We start from the raw sequence: 17,145 nt of genomic DNA, 5'->3' as shown, positions 1-17,145 counted from the left end.
CACTGAATCAGAATATCTGGGGAGAGGGACAAAAACGGGCTGAAATTTAATGAGCCCTCAGATAATTCTCAGGTATGCAAAAACCTGAGAAGCATTGCTTGAGTTCTTTCGAGGCTTAGTTAACACATCAATACAGAGAGGACGGTCACTGGCTGTCTGCAAGGTCCTCTTTTTCATTAGCCCACTGTAAAGACATTCTCCGAACAGAAAGTGTCATCCAGCGCTATAAACCACAGGACTAGAGCCTGCCCAATGCCCCCAGGGGAAGTAACTAAACTACCCCGCAGGGTAAAAATTCGCCAAACTGAGCCGCATGCGCAGGCGCAGTGCTCCGCGGGGCGGGCTGGGGGCGGTGTTTCTAGGGCCTTGGCAGGAAACGGGAAGCGGAAGCTAAACGTCATCTGCTCGGAGGTCGCGGCACAGCCGGAGGAGAGCCGCAGCAGGTAAAGGACGCCCTTGTGTGGGGAAAGGGGAATTACCCCTGTGGTATCTAATTATTTTCCTCGTAGCCTTTCTGACTGGGTGTAAACTACTTTCCATGAACATAAACACTGCCGCAAGTGAGGCCTCCATAGATGTCAGTATAGTGTCAGAAGTGACAAACGTTCAGTTTGAGTTCCGAGAACTCTCTCGTCTCACCGGAGATGAGAAATTTCAGGAGGTAGTGATGAAAGTGACAAAGTATATACATTCCCTGCCTGGGAAGAATGATGGGTTAGTGCCCATATTCATTTATACCAACAGTGGCTTCTTCCCTTCAGTGGATCTTCCCTCTTGGAACCAGAGCTCTGCTGAAGCAGTGGATCCAAGGAAGAAAGAAAGAAATTCAGTTGCTACACGACTATGCTGAAGCCGTAGAGGAATAAAAGAGCACCTGCTTCAGCAGTCTGAGCCCAGCAAGCTGAGTTTTGTGGGAAAGTTGTGGATGGCAAGTTCTGAGTCAAGATGCATTGAGTGTGTTTTTTGCTTGGGAACCCTGGCTCTGGGTGTAAGCTGTGGTCTGACCGCTGACCACATGGAGCTAGCTGAAGCCTTTATGGTGACCTGTTACTAGATGTATCATCAGTTTAGGAGTGGGGTGAGTCCAGAAATTTTGTACTTCAGCGTTAACCCCAAAGTTAGCCATAAGGATATGGGGATCTGGCCTGAAGACAATTTCAATCTGCTTTGACTAGAGACAGTGGAGAGTCTGTTCTGTCTGTACTGTTCACTGGGGACAAGGAATACCAGGATCAGGGGTGGGAGATTCTGCAGTATTTCAACAGATATACCAACATCCAGTCAGGTGTCTGTTTTTTTTTTGTGGCTGCGTTGGGTCTTCGTCGCTGCCCGCGGGCTTTCTCCAGTTGCTGTGAGCGGGGGCTACTTTTTGTTGCGGTGCGCGGGCTTCTCATTGCGGTGGCTTCTCTTGTTGCGGAGCACGGGCTCTGGGCGCGCGGGCTTCAGTAGTTGTGCCTCGCGGGCTCAGTAGTTGTGGCTTGCGGGCTCTAGAGCGCAGGCTCAGTAGTTGTGGCTCACGGGCTTAGTTGCTCTGCGGCATGTGGGATCTTCCCGGACCAGGGCTCGAACCCGTGTCTCCTGCCCTGGCAGGTGGATTCTTAACCACTCCGCCACCAGGGAAGTCCCGAGGTGTCTATTCTTCAATCAATAATGTTCAGAATCAAATCCCAAGAGACAAGATGAAAAGTTTCTCTCTATGATAAACTCTAGGTACATATATCTTCTCTTTTCAGATGACATGGACTTCCTCAACCTTGACAAATATGTATTTAATATAGAGGGTCATCCCCTGGCCATCTGGACTTCAGCTTAAAAGGCTTGGAACAACACCCAATCGTGGGACTTTTCTGGATTGAACATCGTGTATAGTAGACTTTTCTTTTAAGTTATAGATAGGCAAGCCAATTGCTTATGCATAAAATGAGTCATCCGTTGACCTTTAGCCATGAGGATGTGCAGCCCAGTTGGCTACTGTGAGCCAGACAAATTCCAAATTCTGGGCTGAAGAGGTCAAGTCCAATGGGACAGCTGGGGTCCAGGACTCCTTGGAAGGCAAGGTACCTGTGGGTTTTTCAGGGCAGATGCTGGTGGTTTTGAATCTATCTTCATGTATTTCTTTAGGTGGTAATTCAGATTGACTTTAGGGTTTCTTTTAGTCTGTGCTTTCTAGATCAGGACCACTGTAAGAAGGAGGAATAAAATCAGCAAAGTTTTGCTTTATAGGAAACAAAACAAAAATCTACCAACAACACAGAATCCTGCCAAACAGCCTGATTTGTGTTGTCAGTTAGCTCCTTTTGGGGGAAACTGCACTGCTGTTGGGAGAAGAGAGAGGCTTATAACTGGTGATGTAGTTGATGGACGCTGGCAATGGAGGCTAATGGGGAAGGCAGAGACAGACTAAATATGCCCTGTGGAAGGACAGGGCTCCTGTTGAGCTTGGTCAGCTTGTGATTTAAAAAGATATTAAGGAAAAAATAATTGGTTGCAATTCCAGTGACACTTGCCAGTGTCATTCTCACTATTAATTGAGTTACCATACTGTGCCCAATAAAGTTTTAACAGAGCGAAGCATGGCGAATTTGTAGACCCAGCAGGTTGCTTATTGGGGCTGCACAGTCTGGCTTCTGCTATGAACATGGAAAGATGGGCTATCAACTTTACATTTACCCCCCAGCTGGGCTCTCTCAGCTGTTTGGAAGAGCCAAATATAGGCAGTAAGTAAAAGGAACAACCTAGGAACCCATGCAGTTAATAGTGAGAGAGAGGTTTAATAATGGTTATTTGGTTAGAGAGGTACTGTCTCAGAACAGTAGAAAAGCATTGTAGGACAGTGAATAAGAGCTCAGATTCTAGAGTTGGTGAGACCTGATTGGACAGTTTGAATTATTGTTCTGAAAATATTCCTCCTTCATACAGCACTGTGGAGTTCTATACTTCCTTTCTACACTGATGTTGGGTGTAGTCATGTGACCTGCTTTGGGATGTTAGCAGGGGTGATGGGAGCAGAGGCTTGAAATGTGTGAGGCTTGTGTGGTTGGCCTGCCCCCTTGTGCTTTGGTTATCCATCACAGGAAGGACGTGCTTCTGGTAGCCACTCTCCTTTCAGCCTGGGATCTAGAGTAAGATAATGGAGTCGACCTAACAATCTACAGCTGAGGGTAACTTATCAGCTGAATCATAGTTGACCTGCGCATTCCTGAGCCTGAACATAAATGCTGTTGTAAGTCACTGAGCATGGGAGTGGTTTGTTATGTAGCTGGCCTAGACACTTGGCTACAAATACTCCCTCTGCTGCCTTCTAGTAGTACAGTTCTGGCAACATACCACTCTCTTTAAGCCTTAATTGTGTTATCTACAGTATGGGCAGTGTTATAACTATCACACGGGTAGCATTAAATGAACTAATACATATACATGTGCTTCATTATATCATGTACTTAATGAACATTAGGTATAGTTTAGAGCTATAAGCATAATAATCATGGCTACAATTTATTGAGCACTTACTACGCTATGCCTGAATCTAATTCAGATAATTTGCCTCTTTAATTTTTTGATTGATATTCCTTGCAACTCCAAGAGATAATTATCAATATTATGTTATCAATGTAGCATATTCATATTATTATTAATTCCCATTTTACAAATGAATGCTCAGAGAGGTTAAGTAACTTGCACAAAGTTGCATATATAGGAAATGGCAGAGTTGGGTTCTTTTCCTAGTCTGCTTTACCCTGTGGGTTATATTCTTTGCAGTGTGCTAAAATTTTTCATCCAAGTTTATGACTACAACTAATGTCGGTATAGTGCACCATGATTAATGAGGCACTTTGACATTATCACATACAGTCCCTCCAATAGCAAAGGTGGACATACAGTGTTGTGGCCCCCAAGAAATTTTTTCTTCTTTCTGGCTGCCAGGAAATCACCTTGGAATCAACACATGCAGATCCCCCTCATTCAGTAGGATGGGTGTGACCACTTTAATATCACGTAGGGAGCATACTTTTAGAAGGATTGATGTGTTTAAAGCCACAGAGGCTAGTTCTACTTAGAATGGTGGGGGTGTGCATTTCTCAAATCCCTGGGTAGCCACTCTTACAAGGGTGGACAAGCAGCCCCATATTCTGAAGGCAGAGGCTGTAATCAGACCTTGTTAGTTTTGAGGGCATCAAAAGAAGAGCAGCCTGTTCCCCTGGTCAGGAAAGAAGGTGGATAGGTGGTTTTGGATCTGAGAGGCAGAGGATAAACAAACAAGAGTGATCCAGTACTCCTGGGGCCGGATAGTTCCCTGGAAAGTGGCTGTACACAGGAACTATAAGTGTTGGTCGTTAGATCTATAGCTGGCAGAAGTCCAACTTCGGGGCTTTGTTGGTTGAGCCTGACTTTAAAGGGACTGAGACGCACTTCTTTCGAAGAATGACTGCAGACTGTGCTGGAATCTGGAGCCGTGAAATATCACAGCAGTAGATCCACACAACTCTGGTAAAGAACCAGCTCCAGCAAAGAAACCAGAGCAGGCCTGTTGACTAATCAGACTCGATTTTCTATTTCCCTGGGTAAGAAAAAACCTTTTTATGGGTCTCTAAAGCCCTTGAATTTCTTGAATAATTCATGGGAATAAGGAGCTTCAAGAGGGAGACACTGGCTTTGTTGGTAATAAAGCTCATAGAAGTGATATGACTGTATTTGTGTCTCACGTATGTGTAGCTCTTTGTATCTGTTATGTATAGTCAGGAAAACCAAAGCTTAGAGACATGCCCAGAGATTTACAGTTAAGAAGTGCTGGCATCAGAACTCAGATTCTGGTCTTTTGATTATACTTCCTGCCCCTCCTGCCTGGTTCCCTCAACCTGCCTAGGTGGAAGAGCTCTGTACTTACAGTTGTTGCCCTGCCTACGTAAGACTCACATAAGGTAATGTACAAGTTTAACAAGATTGATGCGTTGAGGAGACATGAGAAGTTTATCAAAACAACTTCGAACTGAACATTGGATACCTCTGTTTATAATAGGTTTTGTTTTTCACGTTATAGGGTTTTTTCCGCTGGCCGCTTTACCTCACTTGGTCCTCATATTCACACCATTTCCATACCCTCCTCCCCCCCCCCCCGCCCACTTATCTGTCCCTTCTTTTGCCTCTCCATTTCTCTCAAGAAGAAAAAACAAATTCCTCTTATCTCATGGTTTTCTTCTTTGTTCCCTTGGCTCTTGCTTATACCCATGTCCCCAAGGCTTCACCTTCTATCCCAAAGACATATCATTTTGCCAGCAAAGTCATTTCTCTTTCTAAGAGAGATACTGTCACCAGCTTTTTTTTTTTAACATCTTTATTGGAGTATAATTGCTTTACCATGCTGTGTTAGTTTCTGCTTTATAACAAAGTGAATCAGCTATATGTATACATATATCCCCATATCCCCTCCCTCTTCTTACATCTCCCTCCCACCCTGCCTATCCCAGCCCTCTAGGTGGTCGCAAAGCACCGAGCTGATCTCCCTGTGCTATGCGGGTGCTTCCCACTAGCTATCTATTTTACATTTGGTAGTGTATATATGTCCATGCCACTCTCTCACTTCATCCCAGCTTACCCTTCCCCCTCCCCGTGTCCTCAAGTCCATTCTCTACGTCTGTGTCTGTATTCCTGTCCTGCCCCTAGGTTCTTTAGAACCTTTTTTTTTTTTTTTAGATTCCATACATATGTGTTAGCATACAATATTTGTTTTTCTCTTTCTGACGTACTTCACTCTCTATGACAGACTCTAGGTCCATCCACCTCACCACAAATAACTCAATTTCGTTGCTTTTTACGGCTGAGTATTATTCCATTGTATATATGTGCCACATCTTCTTTATCCATTCATCTGTCAATGGACACTTAGGTTGCTTCCATGTCCTGGCTATTGTAAATAGAGCTGCAGTGAACATTGTGGTGCATGACTCTTTTTGAATTATGGTTTTCTCAGGGTATATGCCCAGTAGTGGATTTGCTGGGTCGTATGGTAGTTCTATTTTTAGTTTTTTAAGGAACCGCCATACTGTTCTCCATAGTGGCTGTATGTTACCAGCTTTTAAGACAGTTTATTCATGCATCAAGTGGTGCATGCATTTCCCTTATTGAGGAATTACTATGTGTCAAGGGCTGTTCTAGGTGTTAGGAACACACCAGCGAATGAAACAAAGTTTATGCTTTTATGGAGAGAAATAAACGAGAGCACTTTGGTATGTAATATGGTGAAAATATAAGGAAAAAATACAGCAAAGGGAAAAATAAAGCATGGTAATGGAGTAAGGAGTCTTGGGGGAGAGTAGTTATTTCATATAAAATGTTTATATATATATATATATATATACACACATATACACATATATGTATGTGTATATATGTATATATATAAACTGACATATCAGAAGGAAGTGAGGAAATGAGCCATACTGATACTTTAGAGAACAGCATTCCTGGAAGAGGAAACATCAAGTGCAAAGGCCTTGAAGTAGAAGTCTGCTTAGCTGTTTCAAGGAAGAGCAGAGACCAATATGGCTGTATTAAAGCGAATGAATAGGAGTGGGGTGGAGTGTGACTGCTGTAATTCATAGTATTAAGAACCTTAAGGGTCATTGGAGGAATTACAGTCTTATTTGTATCTCTAGTATGTGTACTATTTGTATCTGTTACGTACAGCTGGGGACACCAAAGCTGTGAATGAAATAGGAAGCCATTGGAAGGTTTGGAACAGAGGAGTGAGCTGAACTGACTTCTATTTCTAAAGGATCTCTCTGGTTGCTGTCTTGAGAATAGATGCTAAGAAGCCAAGGGCAGAATGGGGGAGCTAAGGTGGGACACAGAATAATCCATGCGAGAATTGAAGGTGCCTTGGTCCAGGGATGTTTGGTGGTGAAAGGGGTAAGAAGTAGTTGGAGTCTCTATATAGTTCGAATGTAATGCTGGAAGAATTTGATGATTGGTTACCTGTGGTAGCCTAAGGCAGAAGTGATAAGGCCGTCTGAAGCTTTTTGGATGAGCACTTTGAAGGATGGGGATACCATTCGTCAAATAGGGAAGACCATGGAAGGAACATGCTTGGTGGAAGGTGATCAGCAGCTTAGTTTTGGGCTTATGTAGCCTGGAGACATAAGCATGTAGATGTCAGTCAGGGAGTGGAACATTCTAGGCTCAAGTTCATTGGGGAGATCTGAGCTAGAGATATAAATGTTGGAAGCATTTGAAACTGATGGCTTTGAAAACCATGAAATTAGGTGACATCACCCAAGGAATGGTGATCATATTCAGAGAAGGAGAATGGAATGGAAAGGAGGTGAGAAGACAGCAAAGGAATGGCCTCTTTTCTCCCCTAATTACCTACTTTAAAAATAGTCATTCATAAATATGAAAATGAACATATTATTCAGTCTATAAGTGATTCTTGGTGCATATATTGTTAGTAGAACTTTTATAATAACTGGAGGCATGTAGTAGACACTTAATAACTATTAGTTGAATGAAGAGCGAATAAAAGAATGACTGAATTACTTCATCATCTTTCCCACATTGTCTGAGGCCCACAGAAGTCTTTTTAGCATATGATTTTGGGGTGCTTACTGCCGCTTTCTGTGTGCACTGGAGTGTACCCCAGACTACTAGAGGAGAATATTGTCCCTGAATGGTGCACTTCCTTATCCCTGGCCTCTGTGGACATGGGGTGATCTGTTCAGGCAGAGCTCTTTGTGCGTCAAGAGCCCATTTAGAACTAGTAATATCACCACTTTGGGCAAATGCCAAGACAAATCACTCAGACCATAAGTAGAGAAGGAAGTTTTTTGCAGGGGATGTTCAGGGAATTGAGCTCTTTTGCTGAGAGCCCTGCAGCCTGCCCAAGACAGGGCAAATAGGCAGCTGCCTCACCTCATAGATTTCAATTTAGAAGCGAAAGGAAAATACAGTAGGATTCTTATTATATAGAGTTTTAAATATCACTGAACAGTCTCCCTCCTGCTCTCTGGCCTGTTCTGACTTTGTTTGGAAAATAAGATTTTCATTTCTCTGTGGGTACTGGAAGCACAAAAGCCAGGGAGCTTCTGCCTCCAGTCCCTGGTCAATCAGTAGAGGGGAGCCCTTCTCTTTTTCAGCCCACATTTCTAACCAGCATGTCTGTTCCCTCTGAAGGGAGGGCCTGGTAGCATCTATGAGCCCCTATGGAGATACTAGAAGACTGTTTATTTCATATTTCACAAAGCCTACCTGACTCCTTCCTGATATTTCTACCTGGGGGTGAATCTAATTGTCCTCCTATGATACAGAGTCAAGTCCATTTATTTGTAAGGCCTCTTCAGAGAAACCTTTGAGTTACAAAGAAAAAAAAATCCTCTTGGACTAGCTCAAGTGAAAGGGTAGTTTGAGGTAAAGATCCTGTGACAGCTCATGGAAATCCAGGGAAGGCTGAGCAAACATAGCTCAACAATAGCAGAAACTGAAGTAGCTCCAGGGGACGGCTACTCTCTGTATCCATCATCCCCTCAGCTTCCTGCTTGCCTCTTTCTCTCCTGAAGTCTTCTCATTTTTCACTTCTTTCCCAATCACATTTCCCTGAGTACCATTCTCTCAATAGTTGGTATGTATGTGTCCCCATAATGACCATCCCAAAGCAAATGTTACATGACCTTTAAGTACAAATGCTACTGCTCCATGAATGTTTCCAGTTAGTGAAATCCTCCCTGGGTGACTATAGCCAGTGTCAAGATTATAAAAAAAAATTGTTGGCATTGGAAGTCACAGAAATGTAGCACAAATCTGGAATTAGTGGTAGAATCATGTGTAATTTGTGTCAGAGACTGACTAGTTGTTCATGAAACCATTTTCCGTTTCCCCCAGAGCATAGCTAGACTACATCCCCAGCCTTCCATGCGGGTAAGTGGGGCCGTAGGACTGAATTCTGGCCAATGGACTGTGGGCAGATTCTAGGCAAATCTAGGCTTGGCCCACCTCCTGTGAGTGATTCTCCATTCTTTGTCCCCAGTTTACAGCTGAACTGAGAGGATTCCAAAGGACTTAGAGCACTGTGGAGCCCAAGATGGAAGGAACTTGAGTCACTGAATGACCCATTTCCCTGTGGTTAACTCGTACTGGACTGTGGTATGAGAACTTGCCTGTTTCTATGTTAAGTTACTTACATTTTGGAGTTGTTACAGCATTAAACCTCCTCTGACTGATATTTAAGTGTTACAGGGGTGGTTATCAAAACCAAAATATTTCCCTCCTGACTGGTCTCCATAATAGACACACATGGGAATGTCATCTGTGCAAAAATAGGCCCAGGCAGACAAGATTATATTTAATGGGCCTTTTATTTCCTACAACAATCCCCTTTCATCCCTGATGGGGAAGGTTTCTGAGAGCAATTGATGGGGAAGTTTGCTAAAAGCAGTTTCCGTGGGCCCAGGGGAATGTTTTATGATTATAGCAAGGGGTTAGTGGGTACCTGTGCAAGTATGTGTGGGAGTGTGTGTGTGTGTGTGTGTGTATGTGTGGTAAGCACTGAAATAATCCTCTCCAACCATTATAAAACCTTCAACTCACCAACCTTTTCCTCCTTTCTTCCCCCTCCTCCTTCCTTTTCCTCCCTCCCTCCCTCCCTCCTTCCTAGATGCTTAATCTATGCTAGGCAATAGAATCTACTGGCTTAGAGTCTAGATGTTTCAAGCAACAGGAGCCCTTCCTGTTTTTACCAGTAATTATAGTTCATTGGAGTCATGAGATAAATAAGGTACGTTTTTGGCAGATAGAATTTTAGGAGATCTTATTGGTACCATTTCCTAATCCAAGCTTGACTCAGAGAATAAGGCTTTCACAAGATTACATAAGCTTTAAAATTACAATAACTTCTCACACTCTCATCACAACACCATACCCATTCACATCCATATGTCAAGATGTGGGTGTCGGGAACATTATTTCTATCTCGTGAGAATAGCATCATCTCCGTTTTTGATATCCGGATAGGCTAGGATCAAACTCCCACAGCATTTTCACTCCCTCCATCCCCCTCACTATGTCATAGTGAGTCTCAATTATTTATATTATGGAGAGATAAATTAATTTTTGTAAGGAATACTGAGTACTGTATACTTACACTGTATAGATATTTAAAAAGTAAAGATTTGGAGCAGAGTAGTGACATGGTCTGATGTCTTCATTTTACAAATGAGGGAGGACACTCTCAGATAAAATGAAGAGAGGTCACACAGTGAACAAGTTGCTTTTCTCGGTCTAGAACTCTGATCCTTGAGACAAAATAGTAGTGGATGTACATTGTCCCTTTATGTCCTTTTCCTTATTTGTAAAACAAAGACATCAGACCATGTCATTTCATTTCCCTGCTCAAAATCTTTTTCTTTTCCAATAGGTGTAAAGTACTGATACATACACAGACCCTGACTGCCTGCATGGAGCAGGGATCCCCTCTGCCAATTAGGAACATCCGTTCTGAACTCCTGCTTGATCAAGAAAGAAAATTCTCTTCTGTTACGTTTCTGAGATTTCAGTGTTGTTATGATACCCTGTTACAAGGGTGTTACCTTTAATAATAAAGGTGGGCAGTCTCGACCTCTTCTGACTGACCATAGTGATTGATTCAAGGAGTGGTCACACGTTTTAAGCGTGACCAATCAGAGCATTCCAGGAAACTTGCTATGTGACACAACAGAGATATAGTATTTTAATTTGGGGGGGGAATCATAAGTTATAAAGGTAATATAAGCTGTAATTGCTGTGGCTATTCTTATTCCTTGTGAAAATAATGAAGCCAACCCAGAGAAGAGCAGAGATGAGTGATGGTAATAATGGACTGTGACACCATCTGAACACCTGGAATTATTTATGTCTAAATTCCTAGGCGTTGCAGCTATGTGAGTTAATTAATTTCTTTCTGTTTAAGTTAGTTTGAGTTGAGTTTCTGTGGCTTATAGCTGCAAGAGCCCTGGCTAATATAACCAGAAGCTAAAGTGGGAGTTGTATGTAATTGCAATGCTTTATGAAGTCTTAGAGTTCTCTGACTTTTTACCCTTACATAATTTTTATTTAATTAGCTACAATGTGAAAGAGTGAGAACCTGATTTGGTAACCTCTGGGTAGATTTCATGAATCCCTTTCAATTTCTAAATCCTTGAAGGGCCTGCCTCAATAGTAACTGGATTTTGTGTCTTGGTAGTTTGAGAGAACAAAACATTTCTGTATTTCCTTAAAATGATCTGAGCCATGTTACCACCCTTGCAATTTTCCTCTGAGCTTGCCTTCTCATCTTGTCAAGCCCTTGAAGCAGCAATAAATTAAAGTAAGCATCAATAAACATATTTCCCTTCAACTCTAGTTGCCGGAAGTCATTTCTCTTTGGTCTGTTGACAAGTAGCAGGCATGATTCCAGCATGGAATACACTGTAGAGTTATTGATTTTTCTGTGTTAATAGTAATAGAAACCTATTAAACTATCATCCTCTACTGGGACCTCTGCCTTACTCACAAAGATTACTTTCCCTTAAGAAGCACTCCTAGGCTTCTTGTGAATATCCACACTAATTAAAGTCTAAATCCCTTAGCTTGTTCGAAGTTTAAACTTCTCTACAAGCTGACCTGCACCTTACCTTCTAACCTTATTCCTGTCTCTGTCTTTTAGTCAGATTGCATTGCTTGTGTTTCTAGAACATACTTCTTAAATTCCCATTACTTTGCTTTTATTCGTGATGTTTGTTTTGCCTGCAGTGCCCCTTCTCTGGTCTTCCTCCTTTTGTCCATAATTACTCATCTTTCCGGGTCAAGCTGGAATGCCGCATTTTCCATGAGGCCTTTCTTGATAGCCTCAACTGGAATGAACCCCTCCCTGCTTGGAACTTGGCAGCACTTTGTGTGTGCTCCCCTTTTTTCAGTCACCACATTCATCACAGCACTCGCACAACCCTAACCTCCGCAACCCCACGGTCAACCATCCCAATCTAATTCTCCCCAGTACAATGACAGCTGTCACCACTCTCCTCCCAGTAGCAACACTGTGCAGTTCCAGAGGCAGAATTCAGCTTTAAGCTGTCTGAATCCCAAACTGGAGGTTTTAACCGCTGGGCTTTACTACTTTTTCCCATAGTACATAAATTGGTATTGATGAATATGTCTTATTTTCAAGATTGCATTATAACCTTCCAAAAAGCAGGGTCTTCATTTAACCTCGTGAACGCTTAGTGGAGGACCAGGCAAATGGTAGATGCTTAATAAATATTTGGATGGATGAATGGTGAAATGGAGATGTCCATTTCGGCAATGGCATTTTTTGCAGGAACTGAAAATTTTATTTCATTGGCTTTAGAATCCTGGGAGCAGTGGAAGAGTCTCTTTTCTAATTATATGTGATGTGGATATAATAATTAAGTAATCTTCAACTGCGGGTTGGAGAAGAAAACTCAGAAGTACAGTGGGTATAAGAGGAAAAATAGTGTGAGAATAGTATTTGAAACCTAATCCATAGCCGGGATATGTAGTTAATTAAATTATTATGTGTTTATTTGAATTAATATATTAGAAGAGTGCATGGTGATATTAAATGATGTCATATATATTATATATATCTTGGTATCCTGGTTCAGGATAAATATCCCTTTCACTTTTTTCCCAAAGCTGCTGACTCCAAAGATCATTAATTCTCAAACTAATTTTCTGACATGACATCTATGCTGGATGATCCTCATGTGAACAATTTCTAGTGGGCAGACCATAATTCCACCCTTCTCCCACACAGCAAAATATGTCAGAAAGCTAACAATAAGGTGTATACTGGGATTCCCTGGTGGCGCAGTGGTTGAGTCCGCCTGCCGATGCAGGGGACACGGGTTCGTGCCCCTGTCCGGGAAGATCCCACATGCCACGGAGCAGCTGGGCCCGTGAGCCATGGCCGCTGAGCCTGTGCGTCCGGAGCCTGTGCTCTGCAACGGGAGAGGCCGCAGCAGTGAGAGCCCTGCGTACCGCAAAAAAAAAAAAAAAAAAAAAAAAAAAATTTAATTGTTATAATGATGTTCACATTCATGAAAAAAGCAATTGGTGATTTTGGTATTTTAACTATTATTGATAACCAATGGATTGTGACTGTATCTTCACAAGAATGGGGACATACTGCATTTCAGAACTTCTGCTCTCAGCATTTTAAAGCCCAAGCATGGCACTTCCCTGGCGGTCCAGTGGTTGAGACTTTGCCTTCCAATGCAGGGGGTGCGGGTTCGATCCCTGGCCAGGGAGCTAAGATCCCACATGCCTTGCAACCAAAAAACCAAAACATGAAACAGAAGCAATATTGTAAAAAATTCAATAAAGACTTTAAAAATGGTCCACATCAAAAAAAAAAAAAGCCCAAGCAAGCAGTATCTACTTTTTTCCAGGAAGATTCCTGGCAGAGGTCATGGTTGTGCTGGGAAGTTTGGTGCATTTCCATTGACTGAGACTAAGTCTTAGAGCAAGATTTTGAAAAGTCTTTTCCTTCAGAGGTAGGAAACTGATGAAGGGAGGGCATCGTAGAAGCTAAAGAACTAACGACAAATGAAATGTAGCATTGGATCAGATCAGTACATCATCTAGCCCAGAATTTTGCCCTAATGTGGATATCAAGTCACAGCTAGTAATTTTAGAATAGTTGCTCCTCATTATGGGTAACATGAAAATGATTATAAACATTTTAAGGGCAAGGGCTGGGCTTTATTATAATTTTGGAGTTTCACGTTACAACCTAGTACAGCTATGTACAATGGGAGCTAACACTTATTAAAATCCTACAATGAGATAAGCCTGTATTGGGCTATGGTTTCATGTAATTCTCTCAACAGCCCAAAGAGGCAAATGCTCTTTATCCACACTTTGAAGATGAAGAAGTTGAGGGTCCATAACAATTCCCCAAATTCCCGCATCTAGGAAGAACATTGGATGAGAATGAGAGCTGTGTGGGAAGGATAGAGAGGAAGGAATCCAGCCTCTGTGGAAGTGCTAGGATATCCCAGGCATCTGTTTGGAGGTGTTTCTGGTGTGAAGAATAGGTTTTAAAGTCAGACAGACCTGGATTAGAATCACTCACTACCTATGTGTCCTTTATGAGAACATAAGTCAAATACTTATTACAGTGCTTGACACACACTAAATCAATGCTAGCAATAGTAATTGTAATTATTATTGCTAACAAGACGAGATATTGGGTCGGTTTGGTTCTAAGGTCTGCACACTTTTGTATTATACTATATATCCTACTATGACTCCCACATATTTGTTTAAATGATATTTAAATATTTGTTAAATTAGGATTCCCCCTAATTTCTTTTTAACAGTTTCTTTTAATCACTTATCATGGCTGTATTCTCTGCATATTTATCTACAGCTATAACCCTGGTGGTAGTAGAGCCTCAGCTGAGCCCTAGGCTCAGAGTTTGATTCCCCTCATTGCCGATGGTCTCTATTTAGTTTTGTGATGGGTGAATTTTATGGATTCCTGTAAAGGCTCCGTTTTAGAAACTGGATCCCTGGCTGTCAGTCAGGAGCTTGAAAGTGGTCTCCTTGCTCACCTTTCTGCCTCTGTAAATGCAGTGACTTGCCAGTCGCCATTAAGACATAATGAGTTTGGAGAATCTATTAACACAGTTTGCCGCTGATTCACACTTGTCAGTTTGCTTTTTTGTTCCCTGTCAGGAAGTTTAAAAATTTGTGGTCATTTATCTGGTATGGTAGTAAAACTTTGGTCCTCTCCCATATAGTCTCATGGGCTTTTATAAGTCAAACACCAATTAGATTTATAGGCTATAAAGACCCCTACTTTGATTCTTCCCTAAAGTAAAGCTAAGTTGATATTGGCTAGTCTAGACATAGATTTGGTAGTTAGGAGAATAATATTCTTGGGTTATATTCTATATTTGAGCCTATCCAAAACATTTCTTGAACTTAAAGGGGATGGATGACTTTAAAGATCCTGTGTTTAATTCTCGATTATTGTTGATTGGAATACTTGCTTGGAAGAGAGAGTAAGCAAGAGACAATATGGTGTGATGACAAAGAGGAAGGATTTTGGAGTAAGACTGACCTAAGGTCTGATCCAGGGTGTGCCACTTAGGAGCTGGGCCACCTTAAAAAAGTACCTTAACCCATGGAAACTTGAGTTTTCTCATCTGTAAATGGAAATAAAAATAGTACTTATCTCATATGGTTAGCATGAAGATTCAATGAGAAATTCCTTGTAACTGGCTTATATTATGCCTGGCAGAAGATAGGTTCTCAATAATTAGAAGCTACTGTTATTACTTTGTATCAAGAGAGACCACTGTGTACCAATTACAATTCAGTACCAGTAACCCCTTTAAAATGAACAGTCATATCTACAAGGGTAGAAGGTAGGCCTTCCAGCAAGTGTTAGGTTAGTTTTGTTATAACCTAGCTTCTCTCCCCATGTGAGCTTTTGACCTTGGGAGTGTTTCCATAGGTAGTGTGACCAACTGTCCTGGTTTGCCTAGGACTGAGGGGTTTCCTGAGATTTGGGACTTTCAGTAAACCGGGGGAAAGTTTGAGCTTGTCACTCTATCACAGGTTCTGTTTCTCAGCTTTGCTGGATCTTGGTCTTAGTCATGTTGCCCCTACTGTATCTTGGTTTTCTTCTCCAACTTTACAACTTCCCCACAGACTTATATAGAAAAGGCAGGACAACTACTTAATTTTTTCCTTTTATTTACCAGTTTTTAACAGAATGAGTTGGTTCTCTACCATTCTTTGAAAGTTACCCATGAACTTTTTTTGCATAAAATTACGATCTCATGCATTTAAATGTATATGATGTGTCTAAAATAATTGCAGTTATTATCTTTGTTAATACTCAGATGGTCCCAAATTTGGACAGTGGAAGCTTATTCAAATTTGGTTCTTTAATCTTTTCAACATGATCCATGACAAAATCCATGTTTCCATGCCATGGAAATTCTTGTTTTCAATGACAAGATGGGAATTTTATGCCCTAGATCTAGATTCAGCCATTTCTCCAAGAATACCTGTTTCCTTTCAGTGGGAAAGTTTTGTGGGGCCACTGTGTGGATACTAGGAGTGCTCATTACTACCGGTTGGGCTGTTGCTTCTGGACCTTTATAGAAGCTTAGGGAGTACATAGTTTAGAAAAAGTATTTCATAGTCTTATATCGATTCTTTCAATTCAAATTTAGGATTACAGCATTTTTGCTTAATCTTATCAATTTTACATCTGTGTGTTTTCATCCATTGTGCAAATCCTTGTGCTCAATATCACCAATACAATAAGTTGTTAACTTTATCCTGCACTACCCAGAAATCAGTCTCAGAATAACAGTACCAAAACTACTATCAATGATAGGATGACTCAAAATAATTTTAAAAATTATTTTTGTATATTTCCACTTGGAATGCACAGCGAAGTTACTATAATTTAAAGTCACTTGTAATTATTATTCTGTGATGGTTATACCACTAATTGTGTATAGTTAGGCTAATTTATTTAATTAAATTTTAGGACTTGCTCTTAGTTTAATTTTATTTTATAATTAGGTAAAATTTTTACACTATTCCAAAGTATAATCTGTAATACAACGTGTTTTCCAAGAATTCTAGCTTCAAATCCTGTCTCTTGCAGTCTATTCCTTCTCAACTCTATAAGTAATCTTTTAAAAAAAATGTTGACTTAAAAATTAAACTTAAAAAATTTTTAACATAAGCATATATATAAGTACATAAATAAGCACACACACATATAAAGTGATGCATTATATGTTTAATTTTTTTACTCGATCTGTTTTGTCTCTTTTTTGGGGTAAGTTTTTTCATTAATTTTGGGAGGTTTGTATTTTTGTTCTGACGGTAACCTTTTACTGAAATACATTTCTGTAATACTCTTAGTCTCCTCTTTCCTTGGTCTGTTTCTTATTTGTTCCTAACTATAAGCATTATTGATATCAGGTGGTAACCTTTTCTTTCCACTCCCCCTTTACATCAAGCATCTGATTTGAAGTAGTGTTCTTTTATTCTCACTTAATATCTATAAGACAATCAGTGGGTTGAATCTACTTTTCAAGCACTCTTTCCATTCTATGCTAGTTTTTGATAATTGTACTATGTCTACAT

At 41.0% G+C, this 17,145-nt stretch overlaps 1 long non-coding RNA gene across 1 annotated transcript in view; it reads left to right on the top strand.

Annotated features, from left to right (window-relative positions):
* Positions 1-1,749: 1,749 nt before the first annotated feature.
* LOC141279277 (uncharacterized) overlaps positions 1,750-17,145 on the top strand; it is a 490,124-nt gene continuing 474,728 nt past the window's right edge. The window contains exon 1 of the long non-coding RNA XR_012333249.1: positions 1,750-2,057. This is a non-coding gene — a long non-coding RNA (uncharacterized lncRNA). The remainder of the gene's footprint in view (positions 2,058-17,145) is intronic.

Source organism: Tursiops truncatus, chromosome 8 (genome assembly GCF_011762595.2).
Source record: "Tursiops truncatus isolate mTurTru1 chromosome 8, mTurTru1.mat.Y, whole genome shotgun sequence".
Taxonomy (NCBI): domain Eukaryota; kingdom Metazoa; phylum Chordata; class Mammalia; order Artiodactyla; family Delphinidae; genus Tursiops; species Tursiops truncatus.
Note: the sequence above shows the minus strand (reverse complement) of the source record. Positions and strands in the feature narration are given on the sequence as shown.